Source organism: Furipterus horrens, unplaced genomic scaffold (genome assembly GCF_987537825.1).
Source record: "Furipterus horrens unplaced genomic scaffold, mFurHor1.1.pri manual_scaffold_7, whole genome shotgun sequence".
Lineage (NCBI taxonomy): Eukaryota > Metazoa > Chordata > Mammalia > Chiroptera > Furipteridae > Furipterus > Furipterus horrens.
Window position 1 is genome coordinate 50,762,298 of NW_028327177.1, and position 22,869 is coordinate 50,785,166.

Genomic DNA, 22,869 nt, shown 5'->3' on the forward strand with positions numbered 1-22,869 from the left:
TACCAGTCTTCATAGAGTAGCCAGTGTTTCTCCTCTTCTATTTGACATCTGTATTTGCATGGAAAAATGGATTATAAATAACCCTCTCTGATTCACTGGGGAACACAATTTTTGTTGAGTTAGTTCTGACACTTGTTTTTGATTAACTTTTGACATCTGGATCCAAAAATGACCTGTTTTTCTCTATCACATCAACTTTTTAAGTTACAGGATACCTTCCCTTTGTCTCCTAAATCATACAAAATGTACATACAAAGGAAAATAAAGAAAAAATTACCTGAATATACTGTTTATTTAGAGTCATGTTATTCATATAAAGGCTATACAGTAGTCCCTCTATATTGTGGTTCACTTATCGTGGCCTCACTGTATCACGGGATTTTTTAAAATATTATATTTAATTATTTATTGCAGACTTTTTGCTATATTGTGGGATTTTTCAGTACTGTATATGTATGTTGTTAAAGTTACATAGGTTTAAGAGTGTAGAATATGTTTAAGAGCATAAGTAATGTTTATAAAAGTGTGGAAAAGGTTAATAAGGGAGTGGGAAAGGTTAATAAGGGACTGGAAATGGTTTATAAGTGTGTGGGAAGGGTTTATAAAGCCTTAAAATATATACATAAATAGTAAAATAAATGTAAGGTTCCTACTTCGTGGATTTTCACCTATCTTGGCGGGGGTGGGGGATGTCTAGAACGTAATACCTACGATAAGTGAAGGAATACTGTATATTGTTACTGTAAGCCAAATTGTGTACAAGTAGTAAAGTTCTGCTACCAAACATACATATTAAGGTATTTACCTTTTCAAATGACAGGAAATGCCAAAATGAGCTACTTGAAACAATCTCCTTTAGTTGGCAAAGCTTTAACAAATTCCTTCATGAGACTCAATTTTATGTGCAGAGGTGGGAATAGAATGTTCTTTCTGTCAACAAGTGGCTCATATAGAATGTTTGGATCACCAGGTTTGAGATCAGATCTTGGAGGCCAATTCGACCCCACCCAGTGCTTCTGATGAGCTCTGCTGTCCCACATACACAGAAAACAGGGATACTTGGTGTATCCGTGTTGCTGACCAAGAAGGAAGCAGACCATTTGAAGGTCAACACAGATGATCCAATTGTGCTTGTGATATTGCAGCAGATCAGTGACTCTTTATGTCTTCATGTTCTTCACAAAAACAAACTGAATGGCCAATTGGGACTGCACCAAATAAATTGCCATTGTGGAGGAGGACACACTTCAAGCTCCACTTTGAGCTATCGATGAACAGTCACCATTCAGTTGCATTATAGATTGGAATTTTCAATTCCTCCATTAAACCATGTATGTTATGGCAATATACAAAGCCACTGTCACTTCAAAAGTACTACAGAAACACACTTTCTCTTGATTGAAAGTAGGATCCATTCACTCCTTTTTGAAGCAAGTTTTTCTCATGCAGTCTTGATGCTAGGAGTTCTGAAGCCTTTTTGGACAGTGCCAAATCTCATGCCAAATCATTCAACTCGTGGCCAAATCCCTTACGAAAGGAGCCATCTTCAGTTTCAAAATCTTCATCATTGCTGTCACTTAGTTCTTCACCATACTCCTGTTTTTTGAAAGAGGGTAGTTCAATGAAAACTGGCACTGGGCGTATAGCTGATGGTAAACTAGGATACTCTATTTTACATTTATTTTTCTTGTTATTTCCTGACGTTTTCACTATACAAAAGTAACAGTCACCCGAATGATCTCTGGGCTCTCGCCAAACCATAGGTGTACCAAATGGCAATTTATCACGTGACCCTTCATCCACATCCATAAACTCTCGACACACTGCTTGCACACATTGTGAGGGACCCAAGACTTATCTTGATCACCAAGTTTTACTTTAAAATATGCAAAACAGGTTTGCCTAACAAATGCGCTGATGTTTGTCCTTTGGGAATGGTGAAACTGCCACAGATAACAAAACAAATCAGGGTTGTTTAGGCACTTACGACAAAAAATAGCAGAGACAGACATGATCTAAAGGAAAGGAAATAAGTATGTATGTAAATAAAAAAATAAATTCTAACTCCTTGTACGTATACAGACAAGAACTCGGACTACACTTTGGAATATGATTCACTATATAGAGCGGCATACAACCTCTCACCACACTGACTCATGTAAAACTGAATAACCTAGACAAGTATGAACCTGTCGCTTGTCTCCAAGGTCATCCCCAACCCCTCCCCACTTGAGGGAGGTTTGCTCTCAGGCAGTAGGAGAGCACTAATGCTTCCCTCGATCCAGGTTCAATCCAGCCTAGAGTGGTCGCATTAAAATAAGCTGTACAGAAAAAACTTGACATAATAGAAGAAAACTAACTGCAGTTTTGAAATCAGCATGCCTATTTAAGTCTAAAACAGCTTAAAAATCGAACTCAACAGGAATTATGTTAAAAATTGTTCCCCTGTGTAATGGATCAGAATAGAGTTGCTAGGGGATGGTTGACACACATGGGTGTCTCCTCAGGTCAGGGGGCCTGGAGCAGGTCATGCCTACTCACAGCGCTCCTGAAACGTAGCTCTCTGATCTTCCTGTACCCACTGTGTGTTCCTGGCATGCCCTTTGTTCTTTTGAGCAGCACTGGATTTTTTTTTTTTTTTTTTATATTCATGGATTTGACAGAATATACTAAAAAATGACAACTCACTCTAGAGAACTCTTATATATAACCCCAGTTTATACTTTGTAATTTTAACATCATAAAATGTCATAATTTTTCTCCTACAGAATCATTTTAACTGTACTCAGCTTGTAATTCAGAAGCAACAAGATATGCATACAGATAGCTCAAGACTTCATGAAAGAAACACTGATTTTTTAAAAATATTAAAATGAAAACTGCATCACAAGAACCAACAACAGAAGCTAGGGAATTGAAAGAAAGGCAAACTAAATAGGCAATGAGAGTGGAAAAAGAACTATAGGTATGGGGAACATATTGGGTGGAGGTCAGCAGGGAGGGTTAAGGGGGTAAGGGAGGGAGATGGTACAGGAATTAAGAAGCATAGTAGGAGGGAATGGAGTAGACAGAGGTTGAGAAGAACTATATGCACAAACAATGGACATGGACTAAAAGGGGGGGACAACTGAAGGGAAGGGGGCAATCAGGTGGAGGGGAGCAGAGGGAAGGGAAATTGGGATAACTGTAACAGTATAATCAATAAAACATATTTTAAAAAATATGTATTTTGATTTATTGTTTTTCTATTACAGTTGTCCCACTTTTTCCCCCATTGCTCCCCTCTTACCCAGCCCACCTCTTCTCCCACCGTCAATCCCTGCCTTGTTGTACATGTCCGTGGGTTATTTATACTAGTTCCTTGACTAGACCCTTTCTCTACTGACTCCCCTTCTCTCCCTCTCCACCTCCCCCTTGGTAACTATTAATCTGTTCCTTGTTTACATGCCTCTGGTTCAATTTTTCTTGTTCTTTTTTGTGCTGTTCATTAGTTTCCTGTATTAGGTGATATCACATGGTATTTGTCTTTCATTTCTTGACTTATTTTGCTAAGCATAATTCTCTCTAGTTCCATCCATGTTGTCTCAAATGGTAGGAGTTCCTTTTCTCTTTCTGCTGCATAGTATTCCATTGTGTAAATGTGCCACAGTTTTTTGATCCATTCATCTACAGATAAGAATTTAGGTTGTTTTCAGCACTTGGCTATTGTAAATAGCACTGCTGTAGGGATGCATAACTTCTTTTGAATTGGTGTTTCAGGATTTTTCAGATATAATCCTATTAATGGAATCGATGGTTCAAAAGGCAGTTCCTTTTTTAGGTTTTTGAGATAATTCCATAGTGTTTTCCGTAGTGTCTGCACAGTCTGCATTCTCACCAACAGTGCACTAGGGTTCCCGTTTTTCAACATCCTCTCCAGCCCTTGTTTGTTGGTTTGTTGATGATGGCCATTCTGAATGCTGTAAAGTTGTAACTCATTGTGGTCTTTATATGCATCTCTCTGATGGCTAGTGATGTTGAGCATTTTTTCATATGCCTATGGACCCTCTGTATGTCCTCTTTGGAGAAGTGTTTGTTCAGGTCCTTTGCCCATTTTTTAATTGGGTTGTCTGTCTTTTTGGTGTTGAGTTGTATAAGTTCTTTATATATTTTGGAGATCAATTCCTTGTCTGAGGTATCATTGGCAAATATGTTTTCCCATATGGTTGGTTCTCTTTTCATCTTGCTGATGTTTTCTTTTGCTGAGCAGAAACTCTTGAGTTTGATGTAGTCCCATTTGTTTCTTCTTTCCTTTATTTCCCTTGCCTTAGGAGATATATCAGTGAAAATGTTGCTATGCAGGATATCTAAAATTTTCCTGCCTAAGTTTTCTTATAGGACTTTTATGGTGTCATGGCTTACATTTAAGTCTTTGATCCATCTTGAGTTTATTCTGGTGTATGGTGTAAGTTAGTGGTCTAGTTTCATATTTTTGCAAGTCCTTGTCCAGTTCTCCCAAAACCATTTGTTGAAGAGGCTCTTTTCACTCCATTTTACTTTTCTTCCCCCTTTGTTGAATATTCTTTAACTATATAAACCTGGGTTTATTTCTGGGCTCTCTGTTCTGTTCCATGGTCTATATGTCTGTTCTTATGCCAGTACCAGACCGTTTTGATTACCGTGGCCTTGTAGTATTGTTTGGTATCAGGTATCGTGATTCCTACTACTGTGTTCTTCTTCCTCAAGATTGCTGTTGGTATTCGGGCTCTTTTTTGGTTCCATATAAATTTTTGAAGTATTTGTTCTAGGTCTGTGAAAAATGTCATTGGTATTTTAATAAGGATTGCATTGAATCTATAAATTGCTTTGGGTAGTATGGACATTTTAATGATGTTGATTTTTCCCATCATGGCATCTGCAAATAATGACAGTTTTACTTCCCCTTTCCTAATTTGGATGCCTTTTTTTTTTTTTTTTTCTTGTCTGATTGCTATGGCTAGAACTTCCAACACTATGTTGAATAGAAGTGGAGAGAGTGGACATCCTTGTCTTGTTCCTGATCTCAGGGGGATGTTTTCAGTTTTTGTCCACTGAGTATGATGTTGGTTTTAGGTGTCTCATATATAGCCTTTATTATGTTGAGGTATGCTCCCTCTATTCCCATTTTGCTGAGTGTATGCTGGGTGCTGTACTTTAGCAAATTCTTTTTCAGCATCTATTGATATGATCATATGGTTTTTGACTTTCATTTTGCTTATGTGGTGTATTACATTTATTGATTTGCGAGTATTAAACCATCCTTGCATCCCTAGAATGAATCCCACTTGATTTGGTGTATGATCTTTTTAATGTGTTGTTGGATCTGGTTTGTCAATTTTTTGTGGAGGATTTTAGTATCTATGTTCATCAGCGATAATGGCCTGTAGTTTTCTTTCTTTGTCGTGTATTTCTGTGGTGTCAGTTTTGGTTTCTCCTCTTTCGATCTGATTTTGTTTATTTCAGTCCTCTTTTCTTTGTCATGAGCCTGACTAAAGGCTTGTCAATTTTTAAAAATCTTTTCAAAGAACCAGCTCCAAATTTTATTGATCTTTTGAATTTGTTTAGACTCTATATCATTTAATTCTGCTCTTATCTGGGTGATTTCCTTCCTTCTACTCACTCTGGGCTTTATTTGTTATTGTTGTTCTAGTTCTTGTAGCTGTAGGGCTAGATTTTATATTTGGGATTCTTCTCTTCTTTTTTTTATAAGTATATTTTATTGGTTATATTGTTATAGTAGTCCCAATTTTATCCCCTTTGCTCCCCTCTGCCCAGTACCCCACTTGACCCAGCAATCCCACCCCCCCTTAGTTCATGTCCATGGGTTGTGCATATAAGTTCTTTCGCTTCACCATTTCCTATATTATTCTTAACTTCCCCCTGTTTATTTTGTACCAACCAATTACGCTTCTTAATCCCTGCACCATTTCCCAATTTCTCCCCCTTCCCCCTCCCAGCTGATAACCCTCCAAATGATTCCCATACCTATGATTCTGTTTCTATTCAGGATTGCTTAGTTGGGTTTTGTTTTTACTTTTTAGATTCAGTTCTTGATAGTTATGAATTTATTGTCATTTTAGTGTTCATAGTTTTGATCTTCTTTTTCTTAAATAAATCCCTTTAACATGTCATACAATAATGGCTTGATGATAATGAACTCTTTTAGCTTTACCTTGTCTGGGAAGCACTTCATCTGCCCTTCCATTCTAAATGATTGCTTTGTTGGGTAGAGTAATCTTGGTGGTAGGTCCTTGCTTTTCATCACATTGAATACTTCTTGCCAGTCCCTTCCTGCCTGCAAAGTTTCTTTTGAGAAGTCAGCTGATAGTCTTATAGGCTATAAGACTATAGGTAACTCTCTGCTTTTCTCTTGCTGCTTTTAAGATTCTCTCTTTATCTTGAACCTTTGGCATTTTAATTATGATGTGTCTTGGTGTGGCCCTATTTGGGTCTTTCTTGTTTGGGACTCGCTGTCCTTTCTGGACTTGTATGTCTATTTCCTTCCCCAAATTTGGCGAGTTTTCCTTCATTTTTTTCACATAAGCTTTCAGTTTCTCACTCTTCCTCTTCTTCTTCTGTCACCCCTATGATTCGGATGTTGGCACATTTCAAGTTATCCCAGAGGTTCCTAAGCCTCTCCTCATTTTTAAAAATTCTTGTTTCCTCTTTCTGTACTGGTTGACTGTTTTTCTTACTTATGTTCCAAATCACTGATTTGAATCCCAGTTTTCTTCCTTTCACCATTGGTTTTGTGTAGATTTTCCGTCGTTTTACTTAGCATACCCTTCACTTCTTCCCTTATGGGTTTGCTGTACTGCAGTATATCTGTCAAGCCTGTGAGCATCTTTATCACCAGTGTTTTGAATTCTGCATCTTTTAGGTTGGCTATCTCCCCATCGCTTAGTTCTCCCACTGGAACCTTGATCCTTTCTCCCTTTTGGGCCATGCTTCTCTGTCTCTTTATCTTGACAAGCTCCTGTGTTTGTTTGCCTCTGTGTCTTAGGTAGAGCTGTTGTTCTTGTTATGTTGTAAGGGGCTGAGCCTTAGGGATTCATCAGTACAGGGTGACTCATTTTACCATGTTGTTGTGCTATATGGGGGGAGGGGTCTGAGAGGGAACAATGCTGCTTGCTCAGCACTTGCCCCCTTTCCAGGCACTTCTCCCACTTTCATATGGGACTGGCACCTCTCTAGCTCTTGCCCTGGCTGTCGTTCCTGGAGTGGGTGGGCCTGCGAATGTTCTAGGATCGTGGACACCCTTTAAACAAGTGGAGCCTGCTGAGAGACCAGCAGTTTCTTCCTTTGCCCCAATCCCCACTGTTTTGCACAAATAGAATCAATGAGGCTTGATTTTCTCTGGCGCTGAGACCGTGAGCTGCATGGTCTGGTCAGGAGCTGGGAATGCTTCCTAGGTGTTTCTCCCCACTTTTTAAAATGTGTGACTGAGCTTTCCACCAGCCTCCCGCCACCACCATACCACGTCCTTTCCACCCCAGCTCCGTCCCTCCTGTCTGACTGGATGAGTATTTCTTCTTTGTATCTTTGTTTGTTGGACTTCCATGCAGCTTTATTTTCTGGAACTTCTTGTGGTCTCTACTTTTGAGGTACAGTAGTCCCTCCCTATATCGCGGTTCACTTATCGTGGCCTCACTGTATCGCGGGATTTTAAAAAATATTATATTTATTTATGGTGGATTTTTGGCTATATCGCAGTATTTTGTGGTACTGTATACATATATTTTTAAAGTTATGTAGGTTTAAGAGAGTAGAATAAATGTAAGGTTCCTACTTTGTGGGGGGGGTCTAGAACATAATACCCATGATAAGTGAGGGAATACTGTAGTTGTATTTCTTCTTATTTGTGGAGGGATACCCAGCGTGTCTGTCTAGGCCTCCATCTTGGCTGGAATTCCCTCTTCTATCCTTGTTAGATAGGCCTGTAATGCTGTGAACTTTCCTCTGAGGACTGCTTTCCCTGTGTCCCATAGGTTTTGGGCTGTTGTGTGTTCATTATCATTTGTTTCTAGAAACTTCTTGATTTCTTCCTTGATGTCATTGTTAACCTATTCATTATTTAATAGCATGTCATTCATTCTCTGTGGATTTGAATGTCTTTGAGTTTTTTCCTTGAGGTTGTTTTCCAGTTTCATGGCTTTGTGATCTGAGAAGATGCTTGATATAATTTCAATTTTCTTGAATTAGTTAAAGCTTGTTTTGTGTCCTACCATGTGGCCTGTCTTTGAAAATGTTGCATGTGCACTTGAAAAGAATGTATATTTTGCTTCTTTAGGGTGAAGAGTTCTATATATATATCAACTAAGTCCATTTGATCTAGAGTGTTGTTCAGTTCCTCAATATCTTTGGTGTTTCTTTGCCTCGAAGATCTGTCCATTGTTGACAATGGGGTGTTAAAGTCCCCTACTATGAGTGTGTTGCTGTTGATATCCTTTTTGTAGTCTACCAAGAATTTCCTAATGTATTTGGGTTCTCCTGTGTTGGGTGCATATATGTTTACCAGGGTTATATCTTCTTGATGGATTGTTCCCTTAAGTATTATGACATGTCCTTCTTCATCTCTTTTTATGGCTTCTGTTGTGAGATCCGTTTTGTCTGATATAAATATTGCTACCCCAGCTTTTTTTTCATGTTCGTTTGCTTGAAATACTTTTTTCCATCCCTTCATTTTCAGTCTGTGTAAATCTTTTGTTTTGCAGTGTGTCTCTTATAAAGACAGCATATATGTGGGTCATGTTTTCATATCTATTCCACTACCCTATGTCTTTTGATTGGAGCTTTTAATCCATTTACATTTAAGGTTATTGTTGACATGTATTTATTCATTTCCCTTTGTACCTGTGTTCCTCTCCCTCTCACTTTTTCTTCTTTTTCTTAAAGCATTCCCTTTAAAATGTCTTGCAATGCTGGTTTGGTGGAGATGTATTCTTTTAGTCTTCTTTTGTCTGGGAAACTCCTTATTTCACCTTCCATTTTGAAAGAGAGCTTTGCTTGGTAGAGTAATCTTGGTTGTAGGCCTTTGTTTTTCATCCCTTGAAATATTTTTTGCCATTTCCTTCTGACTTGTAATGAGAAACACTGAATTTTGTAAGTAGAGGTTCTCATGTAGGATTTTCTCTTTGTTGCTTTTTCTTTTTCACACTTACTTCAAGAAGAAAAATGGATTCTAAGAGTATTTCCCTCTGTATATATTTTATGTGTAAGTAAATAATGGAAAAAGAACTCACCAAAGAAGGGTATGGATGATACTGCTTTGTTCTCTGAGGTTTATATCTGCTTAGCATATCTTAGCTATTCTGTTAGTGTGCAGCCATAAATACAGTGATTAAAATAGTTATGAACTAAATAGAAGAAAAAAACCTATAGTAAATTTTAACTTTTTATTACTAATAATGATATTACTAAAAACACTTCTTATGATTTTTAATAAACGTATAACAGTTCCAGATTTAACATTTTCAGAATAATTTGGAAAATTATGTTCTTTTTGGGTGTCTGGAAATTTTCATATTATTCTTATGACACTTTTAGTGGCAGAACCTTTGAAAACGTCTTTAAGGGTGTATGTTTTGGGTATTTAAAAACATTAGTTTTAAAGATTATGCTGTTATAGTTGTCCCAATTTCTTTTCCCTCTGCCCCTCTCCACCCTGTGACACCCCCAACTCCAGTTGTTCCCCCCACTTAGTCCATGCCCATTGGTTGTGCATATAGTTCTTCTCCACCTCTTCCTATCTTCTCCATTCCCTCCTGCTATGCTTCTTAATTTCTGTACCATCTCCCTCCCTTTCCCCCTTCCCCCTCCCTGCTGACCTCCCTCCAATATGCTCCCCATACCTATAGTCCTTTTTCCACTCTCGTTGCCTATTTACTTTGCCTTTGTTTCAATTCCCTAGCTTCTGTTGTTGTTTCTTGTGATACAGTTTTCATTTTAGTGTTCATAGTTTTGATCCTCCTTTTTCTAAACCAGTCCCTTTAACATCTCATATAATAGTGGTTTGGATCTAATGAACTCCTTCAGTTTTATTTTGTCCTGGAAGCATTTTCTCTGCCCTTCTATTCTGAATGACAGTTTCGCTGGATAGAGTATTCGTGGTTGTAGGTTTTGGATTTTCATTACTTTGAATATTTCTTGCCAGTCCCTTCTTGCCTGCAGGGTCTCCCTTGAGGAGTCAGCTGATAGTCTAATTGGGACCCCTTGGTACATGGTTCTTCTCATCTCTCTTGCTACTTTTAAGATTCTCTCTTTATCTTTAACTTTTGACATTTTGATTATAATGTGTCTTGGAGTGGTTCTCCCTGGGTCCATTTTATCTGGAACTCTCTGTGCTTCCTGGACCTGTAAGTCCATATCCTTCCCCAAGTTAGGGAAGTTCTGCTTCATTGTTTTTTCACATAATTTTTCAATTTCTAGTTTTTCTTTACCCTCTGGCAATTCTATAATTCGAATGTTCTTTCGATTATAGCTGTCCCATAGGTTTCTGAGCCTCTCCTCATGTTCCTCACTTTTTGTTTCCTCTTTCTGCACTGGTTGACTGTTTCTTCCTCCCTATGTTTTGATTTCTTGATTTGAACCCTGGCTTTCCCTTCCTCACCACTTGTCTTGTATGTATTTTTGTTCATTTCAGCAGGACTATCCTTCATTTCTTTCCTGTCTTGATTAAGTCCCGTTGTTAGGTCTGTAAGCTGCCTTATGACTATAGCTGTGAATTGAGCCTCAGAAAGATTCTCTATTTGTTCATCGGTCAAGTCCTTTATTTGCTTTTTTGTTAGCTTCATGATTGGTATTTCAATCATTAATTCTGCCATTCTGACCATTTTGTTTATCTTTCCTTCTTGGGTGGGGCGCTGTCACACCTCCTACGCTATATTGGGCGGAGCCTCATATACTCCTCACAACTTGGCAACCTTTCTCACCACACTGTGGCGTTTTGCATGGGGGCGGGGGTCCAAGATGGATTCGTGCTGTTACTCTTTGCTGAGAGACCGGGACCCTCCTCCTCGGTCCCCATGCCGTCCGAGCCTCACGGTCCGAGACACTGGGGGTCTGCCTTCCCGGCATTGGAGTCTTGAGCCAATGGGTCTGGTCTGCAGCCGGGGCTAGCTCCCAGGTGCTTCTCTCCTCACCCCCAAATGTGGGTTTCTGCTTACTGGGTCCCGCTGCTCGTTGCTGCAGCTGCCGCCTCCAGCTCAGTTCGTTCTTTCAGCCGTTGTTTTGCCCTTCCTACCCGTCTGGATGAGCACCGCTTGTTTATGACTTCATATGTTGGACTTCCATGTAGCTTTATTTTCTGGAACTTCTGGTTATTTCTGGTTTTGCAGTAGTTTTAGTCCTTCTTAGTTGTGGAGGGAGACAGAGTGTGTCAGTCTATGCCTCCATCTTGGCCGGAAGTTGTTTTGGGTACTTTTAAAAACCAAATATTGCTTGATTTAAAAATACATATATTAAAACCAGTTCCAAGTAAAAAGAAATTCTTCATAGCTGTTGTCTCAATATTACTTGAACAGCTCTGGGTCTCCCAGTCTATTGCTTTTACTTTGCTAGTTAGAGATGTTTTGAGGCTGTACTAACTTCTTATTTTTCTGGACATTATATATCACTTAATTACAATTGATTTAGAAATGCCAGCATAACATAAATCTTAGATTATTGTAGAGTACCAGTCTAAATAAACCTTTGGAGGAAGTAGATAATAGGCATTTCTACAGTAAAGAAAATAAAACTACTGATGGATAACAGACTCTATGTACTTTATAATTAAATAAAAAGTCTATTCAGATTTCATACATAGGTGCATGTGACTAAAGAATAAGTACGTACATATCTGTGGATGAAGTTCATGTTATGGTTTTGTTTGAGTAGGATCAATTTTTAGATAATACAGATATGTGGATTGGGTTCTGAAGGACTGGTTAAGCAAGCATAGACAAAAGAAAAGTTGTATTTAAGGAGAGGCAGAGAAAAATGAACCAACTTGCTTAGCTTTTAAATGCTTTTCTTCTTTTCCTTTTAGTAGTCAGGGCAGTTACATTTGTCATTGCATGGGCTGTGTGTGTGTGTGTGTGCATGTACATGCTCTAAATAATCAAATTTACCTCAATAAAATAGAGTATGCTAAAAATTAAAGATTAAGCAAACTTAATATTCACTAGTCCAAGAGTTTTTTTGAATTATTTTCTTAGCTTCCGTTTATTTATGTCACCCAGATGTTACATCTTGATGGGGAAAAAGATCTCATGGGTAACATAAATGAACTGACATGTTTTTGTCACCACTGAAAACTTGAAGTGGTAAGCCTGATACCTTCAAAAAGACAGCTTTTGATGTAAATGTTCTTTAATTGAATTTTAATTAAATTTTTATTTTAAAAGAAATATACAGTGGTTCAGTATGTACCAACCCTAAATTTAAACCCCTTATATGAATTAAATGAAGTTAATTACCAGCCCTGGCTTATAGTTTTTTAAAAAATTAATTCTGTAAAAAGGTACCAAAGTGTTAATAAGAGGGCCAGAAGTTCCTATAATATTATATTTCTTACGCTGACACACTGGCAAAGCTCTAGAACATTTCCCTGTACTTCTCATACCTTCAGAAACTTCTTGCCTCACTTTCCTGAAGGTTTAAGTATTCGTAGATGCTTGAAATGGGAATATCTCTTGGATGACAGTTTTTCCGAGCTTGCTTAAACAGCCCATAAATATCTTATGAGAAAACATTTTAGTGTATTGTATCTAGTTACTTTCCCAGTTGAGGATTTTATCTCTGTTACTAGCACGCCCTGTCTCTAATTTAGGCATGGACAGAAATACTTACTAGATACTTCAATATGTGCTAAAATAGAGATATGAAATAGAAAATAAAGGCACAGCACACAGGTTCAGTGTGGTGTCATGAGGGCTATGACAGTAGTATGAATAGGTGTCATAGGAGCTTGGGAACTGTGCCTCATCTTCCCTGGGCCTTCAAAAGTGAAGGTTTCCTGGTGAGGCAATGCTCGAGCCAAGTCTGAAGGATCAGGGAGGTAGTTGGTGAAGATGAAGTGTGAATATAGGAAGGACTTCTAGGCGATGGCAGTCTGGGAGTGTGCTGTGTGTGGAAAGCACAGCAGTACCACCAGAATCGAACCTGGGAGTCTGGGAGTGGCTGAACTAATACTAAAGGCTACCTTTGAAGTCATGAGCACTGTCTTGAATTTTGAAAAGACTTGACATAATTATAGTAATCTGAATACCAAATTGTTCTTTGAAGGTTATTTTAGAAACAGGGGAGGGATTTCTCTTTCTCATGTAATATTAACTGTATGTGTTGGTGGGTCCAGAACTGGCACAGCAGCTCTGCTCAGAAAAGATCCAGGATCCTTCAGCATTCCTGCTCCCCTGTCTTTGGGTGTAGCTTTCATCCTGCTGCTTGCAATGGAAATGGGAAGTGTGGAAAGAAAAAAGTTTTCTTAGAAGTATTTGCCTCTTTTAAAAAACTTTTTAATAGAAAAGAATTGCAGCTACTAAAGATTTGCAAGAACAGTACAATGAATTAGTATACCTTTCACCTAGATTCACCAGTTGTTGATGTTTTGCTATATTGTTTTCTTTCTCTCAGCCTCTCTCTTTCTGAACTATTGAGGTTAAGTGGCAGACCTTGTGGTTCTTCAACCCTGAATATTTCAGCACATATGTCCTAAGAACAGGGAAGGGTTTTTACATAACTGCGGTACATGATGCAATGCTATAAAACATAGCTCATATTCAGAATTCCTTGTCTATAGCAAATATGTTTTTGTCCAGTCCAGGGTCATACATTGCATTTATTATGTATCATTAGTCACCTTTAAATAGAATAGCTCTTCAATCTTTGTCTTTCATAACATTAATATTTTTAAATACTATAGGCTAGTTGCTTTGTAGAATCTTCCTCAATTTTGTGCCTGATATTTCTTTCTGTTTAGATTCAGGTGATGCATTTTTGGCAGGAACACCACAGAAGTGAAGTGTCTTTCTCAGTGTTTCTACCAGGAAGCTCTTGAATCAATTCGCCCTGTTATTGATGGTGGTAATTTTGATCACCTGCTTACAGTGGTATCTATTTAAGATTCTCCACTGTAATGAACTTTTTCCCCCTTTGTAATGAATAATTAATCTATGGAGAGGTATTTTGAGACTACAAATACTTGTGTCTCCCAACAGCCTTTCACTTATTTTTTTTAAAGCATCTACTAGTGTGTGTTTCTTGCCTGAGTCAATTATTACTATAAAGATTGCAAAATATAATACCTTTCAGAACTTTATTTTTTATTGGGGTAGTGCCTTTTGGATTAGCAGTCTGTATTCATCAATGCATAGGAAACTGAATCTTAAGAAGAGATAATATAACAATTAGTTAAGAATCTTGTCTGCCTTGAGTTGGGAGACTGGAGGAGGAGAGAATTGGCCAGGTACTTTGTATTCCAGAACTTAGCTTTCCTGAGCCACAAGAATTTTATCTTTTTTCTATTTCTTCTTTCCTTCTTGTACCTAATTACTATTTGATAAGTTTCACTTCGCATAGTGATCTAGAGAGAAATAGGACTCAATATCAGTTTTCTATCTCAGTTATGATTTTCTGGATATGACATATCTTTGATCTCTTCTAGAGTGTGTTAATGATGGATGTTATAAAGTTATAAGAAAAATGTCTCCTCACTGTGCTTTTCATCAGAAGTTAGTACTAGAGGTTTTATTTGGTATACCAAGAGTGAGGTTCTCCAACATTAAGACAATTTTAAGAAAGTCATTCAGAAGGTATTTGAATTACTTTAGACATTCATTTTCTTCAGTTATTAGACATATAAATGAAAGAGATATCTTATTTGGTAAGGCAATTACTTGTTCATGGTTAGTATATGTATTAGTGATGCTAGTACAATACCTAGCATAATTTTAAGATTCTACTTTTTCCATTTGTCTAATTTTGCACTGCCTATATAATTGTGTGTATATGTATGTGTACATACATAGATCTATTTCCTTTTCTAAGATATATTCTGTATATTATTGTACCTGTTTAAAATAAAATATATCCAGTTTACCATCTTTTGACAACCTACAACAACTTTGCTATTTTTCTCTCAATACATTACTTTAAGTAAGAATATAGTCCTATTTGTTAATTTGCATTTTTGATGAAGTTGAGAGGATGATTAAAATTTACCTTTAGATAATGATTTTAAAAAATCTTTGCTGTGTTTTTATAGATTGTCAATGGACAGTACACATTTAAATAAAAGCTGCATAGGAAATAATGTAAATGATAAAATTATAGAAACATATTAGCCACTAGAAACAAAGTAGCCACTAGCCACTAGAAAAAGCATGCTACCAGAACAAAAGAGGAATATAATTGTTTCTACTAGTCAGAGTACCTTAGTAAACTAAAGTCTGAACTTTTTTTTTTTTTTTTTTGGTGGTGGGTCTTTATCTTCACCAGGAAAGGTATGTTTGCAAGAAACAAAAGCCCACGCAAATTAACTTACATGTAAGAAGACATATATAAGAATGTCATTGCAGCTCACAGAATGTAATACTAGGCAAAGTCACACAGATTCACTTAAACTGGGAACCAGATAGCTGACACAGGGAGCAAGGCAACTGTTTCCATCTCCTTTTTCTTCTGGCCACATGGTTTCTCATGTCTGCAGTCCCTCTGCTTAGTTCTTTTCTGTAAGATTGGCTCCGCCCTGCCCCCACCCCCCACCCCAAATCCTGCCTTGGAGGCTCTGCAGCAGCCAGCTGAAGCTCAATGTAGGAAGCTGAACCTTAGTGTCTTCCTACATTGAGCTTCCTACTTTTGACTGGCTTGGTTGGAGTGTACCCTTCCACATATTTGGGCATGGGGAGTTCCTTTGAGTCCTGCCTGGCTTGTTTCTTTGTCATTTGTCTGTCTTTTACCTGACAAAGGAGGAATAGGATTTGAATGGCAGTGAAGAGGTGATTTTGTTTTTTGTTTTTTCTGGACACACTGAGTTTGATGTCTCTGAATTATAGCCAAGGAGAAATAAAAAAGGTAGTTAGAAATTTAGGTTTGGAGTTCAGGAGCAAGATGTAAGTTAGAGTGATTGATCCAAAGTAATAAAAAGAGAGAGGATTGCCCAGAAAAAGCATGTACAGAACAGGGCTTCTTCACCTAGGAGGTTTTTGGATTAATGCCCTGGAAGTGTATGCAAAACGTTTGTATAAGTATTTTCTGTGGAACAGGTCCATGACTTCAATCAAATTCTCAAATAGGTCTGTGATCCAAAAAGTTAAGAACCAGTGTTATAGAGAATGAGACAAAACACTTGAAACTAGTACAAAATAATATTGAATATAAACTAATTGAAAAATTAAAAAACATAAACATAATTCACAAAATAATTACAAAGGCTTAAGACACAAAGAAGTTCTATCTCATTAGTAATAAAAGATACAGAATAAAATGAGAAAAAAAAACATTTAAGGGGCTGACAGAGGAGTAGATTTTACACAAGGAGGTGCAGGTGGGTGAAAGACCGACAGATTCTAAGAAGCGGCTGGAAAATTAGGAGAAACCCAGGAACATAAGCCCTTAGGGAAGCAAAAAGAAAGGGGTTATATTTCAAGAAGGAATGAGTAAGTGGTGAGCAGTGTAAAATATAGCCAAGAGGACAAGGAAGAGGAGGACTGAGAGTGTCCCTTGGATGTGGCAACACGAATCACCAGGTGACCTGATCTAATGCCCTCGGTGGCTGCAGAAGGCAGATTGAAGCAGGATGAGGATGGTGAAGAAGTAAAGAAAGTCGATGTGGCCATCTCCTAGAAGCTTGATTAGTAGAGGAAAAAGAACAGTGCTTTAGGGGTGCCTAAAGTAGAAATTGGGTTTTCATTTTCATCATTTGTTTTAAAATAGGAGATGTTTAAATGGTGCCATAATGGAGTTAGAGTGTGAGAATTTGAAAGTTAAAGAGCTAGGGTAATTGATGGAGGGAAGGACCGAGGAGGCAGGATGAGATAGTTAGGGAAGGGACTGTCTACTATTAAATATATAGACAGACTTGCCTGCCAAATACCTTCTGCTGATGAGATTAAAACTCTCTTGTCTGGACTAATTTAGCAAATCGATGTTCATTGAAATGAATTGGTAAATTGGGGAGGATAAGTCTCCAATTTATGCTGAATAAATGTTTTCTCATAGCTAAAGATTTAAGTTTTTCTGTTCTAAACTTTTAATTTGAGGGTGGGGTTGGGGTAGATAGTGGTTAGGAAGCAATACTATTTGTTTAAAATGTTCAGAGTATTTCCACTCTTTCTCACTTGTTTGATGTGCTACAGAGAGGGGATGAGATAGAGTGGAACAGTTCTGTTCAAGACCATGAGAGGAAAGAGAATTCACATTATTCAGGCACTAGCCAGGAACATATATTATCTTTTTTAATCTTTACACATCTTTGCAAGATAGATGTTATTATTGTCATTTTTACAGATATGAAGTCCAGTGCATAAGGGTGGTTAACTAATTGCCCAAGTTTTCTAATATATGGCAGTTACATTCAAACATGGATCTATGTAACCCCAAATTCCAAATTTAGCATTACGCTATCATGCTATTCAGTAAGGCATACTTGGGGGCCTTAATGGGTATACAGTTACTTATACTCACTCCCCACACACAGTAAAAATTCCTTACAAGGTACTTGTTAGGGCTTTGCTTTGGTATTTGGATGGCATTGGTATGCAGTGAGCCCATCTGTCTCTTCTCTATTTTCATTGTTGGTGTCTGTTGTTTACTGTCCTGGTTATTCTTTTTTTCTTTTTCACGCCAAGTCCTTGCCATTTCTATCTGATTTCAGCTACCACATCTGCATTCGGCTGAATTATTTAATTTTTAAAAATCTCTTCTCGCCTTTGTTCCCAGCACACCCTGGCTTTTGTGCAGAAAAGCTGGTTTTGTGTAGCTCTTGCCCAGCAATCAGACACTCCTTTCCTACATACGTTAACTAATGGATTGGCCCCAGTAGGTTGATTACCTGACTCTCCTGTCATTTTGCTTTATTTAATCACTGCCTGCTGCTCTTGACTCTTTGTTGATGGAAAGAAATGCTTTTCCACCTCCATTTCCTGACTTGACTTTAGGTTTAGAGTGATAATTCTGTTGCCACTGAAAGGGAAAGTAACTTCATAGGTGTTAAGAAAATGACTTCTAAGGAAAACTTTGTGTGACTTCTAAGACTTAAGTTAAACATCTTCCCGAAACTTTTTAGAAATAGACAGAATATGAATAATATGTATTTTGATAACGTAAATATAGCTTTCATCATAGCCTTTAAATTTTACAGACTAAATACTATTTGCTTTGTGGGGGTACCTTGGCTTTTTAAGTCACGTGGGTAATTTCTGTCTCAGTTAATCATTTTTGCTTATTATGCCCACTAAACAGTGAAGTCAAGAAAATGATTTACATAACCTAAATAGAGTAGTTTAAAATATTTAAAAACCTATATTAAACTTATATTAAATGTCCATTTAAAAGCTTGTTTTTATTTTTTGTTTGTTTTTGTTTTTTTTTAACAAGTAGTGATTTATAACCTGGCAATTTCAAGATCTGTTTCTCCTTCCCCAAGTACCTATATTTGGAATTATCTGTTTTATTACTTATCATCATATATTTTCTTCTTAAAAAAACACCCCACCTTTTTATCACTCCTTGAAGTAGTGTTTCTACTTTCTCTCTCTTTCTTTAAAGCTTTAGAATTTCTAGTGTATTATACAGCAGTTACTTGTTGGGTGATAGTAGAATATGTTAGTTGTTTGTGCCTCTTTGTTTTTTAAATAATATTCTGAAGTTCCTATAGTACCATAGTATCTACTCAGAATTTGGTAGCCACAATTTACTTTAACCTTGTTGATTATCTCTGTAGAAATAAAAAATTTAAGTACTTTGAATTTAAAATACTAAATATATACTTTTAAAAATTGGGGCTAAAAGAATAGACTTCTTATGTTTTGACAAATAGAAACCATTTAGTTTCCTAAAATAAATTCTTAAGTTGAAACTTTAGAACAGAAAATTGAGCTCGCAATTTGGAAAAAATTGGTAGTAGAAATTATTTTGTTTTAAAATCATGTTAAATTAGAGCAAATATAAATTATAGGTAAGTAAATTGATTATTATATATAAAAGAAAATGTATAGATTTGTCTGCAGAACAAAATGTTAACTATTATTGAAAGTGTTCTCATTTATGGCAGCTCTAGAAGAATAGGTAACTTGTTTTTTGTTGTTGGTTTTGCCTTTTTTGCTTGAATGATCTTTGTCATAGTTTTGAGTATATGTTGTGGACTAAAATGTTTAAAACAGAGTTTTGATTTAGTCTACATTTTTCTCATTAGAAGTTTTACCTTGTTTTTCCTCCACTGACAAATGGTTTCTTGTCAGTGGTGAGTGCTCTTCAGACTCAGTTGTTCATATATTATGTTTTTAGAAGCATTGTCAACATTTAATTTGAAACATAGATCTCTTTCCAAAGGATTATGGAAAAGCAAGTCATCACATTCTACCTTTATTAAAAGACTTTTTTTTGTTCTGTTTTATTTTTCACTCTCCTGTTTATTTACTTAAACGAGTCTGGAATGATTAATCTCTCAATAGGATAGATGATATTATCATATGTTCATAATTTACTTTGCCATTGCTGGCTTTTTTCTGGGATGCTCAAGATTGTCTATATTGTTTATTGTTAGAATTTATTTTGTTAGTTCTGGATGGATATCACAGCTTTTTTGCACATCTGCCTGGATAAGAATTGGAAAAACAGGCAACAAGTAATAGATGAGCTATCAGGTGGAAATTATGTCAGGACTGCTGCATATTGAAGAAATTTTCAAATTTTTCATATTTGAAAAAAATCTGAGTTCTACTGCCATCTGTTAGAGTTTATTTAAGTTTGTAGATAAGCTGTTACCTAGTGTATTTTAAATACTAGGCACTTGACCTAGTCACATACACTTTCATTAAAAGCAGTGTACTGTATATCTAATATAGCATAGATACTAATATGTTTATTCAGGAGAAGAAATGATTGGTAACATAGTTTTAGCTAACAACACAACAGAAACTCCAAATAGCAATAACTTAAACATGATAGATGTTTACTTCTATGTCACATAAAAATGTGGGACTCAGCAGTCCAGAACCATAAGTGCTCAGGGATCCAGGTTTCTTCCAGCTCAGCATGCTACTGTTCCTAGAGTGTGGCCCTCATCCTCATGGCTATGGATCAACTAGTTTTTGACAGAGATGATGATAATTTGGTGATGATAATTGATAGGTCCATTAATCATGCATTTTTAAAATTTGTATCTGACTTCCAAATTTAAACAAGGCTATCTTTACTGGTTATATTTTGGGGACAAGCACATGCTTCATTGCCATATTCTAGGAATGGGTTATGCAGCCATATGGAGAGTGGGCCTAGTTCCACATCGAGGTCAGAGAGATCCTCACCCACTTTGGGACTTGCCAGTAGTTCCAGACATCTCAAGTCTGTTCATGAAGCTAAAAACAGAGTTGGAGATATAGGTAGCAGCCACGTTATGAAAAACCATCTTGCTGTGCTCAGAAGTTTGAACTCTTTCCAGAAGGCTCTAAAACTATAGAGTGATAATAAAACTAATGTGTCATTTTAGAAAGACAGTTTTAGATATAGTGGGAGCTAGTGGATTGGAGGGGTAAGACTAGAGGAAAAAGTGCCATTAAGAAGACTGTAGATTCAGTCTAGGCCATGGATTATGAGGAGGTCCACTTAGTAAGGCTGAGTCTATAAAACCTGTAGGCAAGTTCGATTTGGGGAAAAAAGATAGAGAAGGCCAGTGACTCCCAAGCTTTATAATTGATATCCTTAGTTATAAACAAAGTCAGTCAAGCAACCTAAAGACCTTTTATCTCCTTGTATGTAGTATTCCAAATTTGCACAATCTGCTTGTTCTTTAGATAGCTTTGAGGCTCACTTCTTATTGAAGGAACAACTTGCCCACATGTTTTGGTTTATTTTAGTTTTTGCACATCTTGTGGGAAAATGATTCTCTGAAGAATAATTTTATAAGCTGGGAGACCTTTTAAGCTTAATTATTAAGCTGATTTAATGTACTTTCCACTACATATCATTTATTTTATTTTGTTTTATTTTTTGTATATTTTATTGATTATGTTGTTACAAAAGTTCCGATTTTTTTCCCCCTTTGCTCCCCTCCACCCAGTATCCCCTTCCCCCTAGCAATCCCACCACCCCTAGTTCATGTCCATGGGTCGTGCATACAAGTTCTTTGGCTTCACCCTTTCCTATATTCTTCTTCTTTTTTTAAAAATTAATTAATTAATTTTTTATAACAATAAAAAATGACAATACCCCCCTCTCAGACATAAGACCCTTTATAATCTTATAAAGGACAACAGTCGAAGGTCTTGTGCTCCTCTAGCTGCTTCAAGCTGGACCTACCCTTGGGTCCAGAAATTCCTAATAAGAGTGGGGGTGTGGAGGGGAGGGTGGCCTTCCCACATGGGGAAAGGTCTTGCAGACTCCAGGTCAGTTGGCTGTCACCAGACCACAGCATGCTTGGTTTAACAGGCTGGCATCCGTGTTGTATTCTGGGGACAACAGATTTGGCAACAGGGTTAAAAGGCATCATTCAGTCCATAACCACTAGATGACAAAAGGCAGGGATTAATTTTTCAATGTCTTATATTAGGGGGGGAGGCTTTTGGGGGGAAGGTGTGCAAGGCATGTCACACCTGTCCAAAACTCTTTTGCCCACTATACTTAGTTTGGGCTGAGGGGAATATTTTAGGTTTCACCCCCTCTCAGACCTCTGGGCCCTTTCTGTCCAAGCCTTTAGGATAGAAAAGAGAAACAAGTTTTAAAGTGAAGCCCACAGACCACCCCATGCTTCACCAACCCAGCCACTTAGTTCAGCCAAACTGTTGAATCTCAGGAGGCAGCAATGCAGACAGGATTAAGTGAGGCCTATACATACTGACAATCACTTAGATAATGAGATCATAGGCTTATGCCCCTTGAAAACAGAAAACACATGTTAATTTATGCAACATAACCAACAAACCATTCTCTGTATCTACAAGACTGTCTTATTGGAAAGACATCCAGTTGCAAGGTATTTGACATTCTTCTTGCTTGTAAATTAAGCATCTTTGATGATGTCACAAACCTAGTTTAACTTTCAAATGAAAACCAACTTTAAATGAAAATAAACTTTAAAGACAGTTAGCTGCACTACTTTATAGTCTACCACTGAGCATTGTGGTTTTCCTTGAATTGTGATTTTTGTCCATAAGATTACCCTCCTTGTCATTAAAGGGACCACATTAAGTCCAGTTTTAATTTATCCTGTTTGTTTGCATAAACACAACAAGATCAGCAAATGATAACATATGATCTTTACGTTCGCTTTGCTGGAATTTACACAGGAACCTTTAGGGTGACTTTCAGTCTACCCTTCAGGGCACAAGAGCTGAGCCACATACCTGCCATTCAGCCTTGCCTGTAAATACCTGTCTTTTCCAATTCCTTCGGGTTTTCAATTGTGCTTTAAGGTCTCTTCTAGCCATCTTTCAGGAAAGGAACCTTTGTTCCTTCCTTGGAAAGATTTCCATGGACCACACAACCAACCAAGGTACCAGGCCTTTTTTCCCCATGGGCTTTTATTACCTTCGAAAGTCATTCCCAGTCCCTCAGGGCTTTTTGGTAACAACCAGAGCCCAAGCATGACTCCTTTAGGCATGACATTCCAGTCAAAGTTATGGTCAAGAAAACCTCTATTAACAACTGGTCCTA

At 37.3% G+C, this 22,869-nt stretch overlaps 1 protein-coding gene across 3 annotated transcripts in view; it reads left to right on the forward strand.

Annotated features, from left to right (window-relative positions):
- The window catches only part of ATP6V1H (ATPase H+ transporting V1 subunit H), a 165,526-nt gene that overhangs the window by 123,947 nt on the left and 18,710 nt on the right, over window positions 1-22,869 (forward strand). The gene's annotated exons all lie outside the window — the stretch shown is intronic.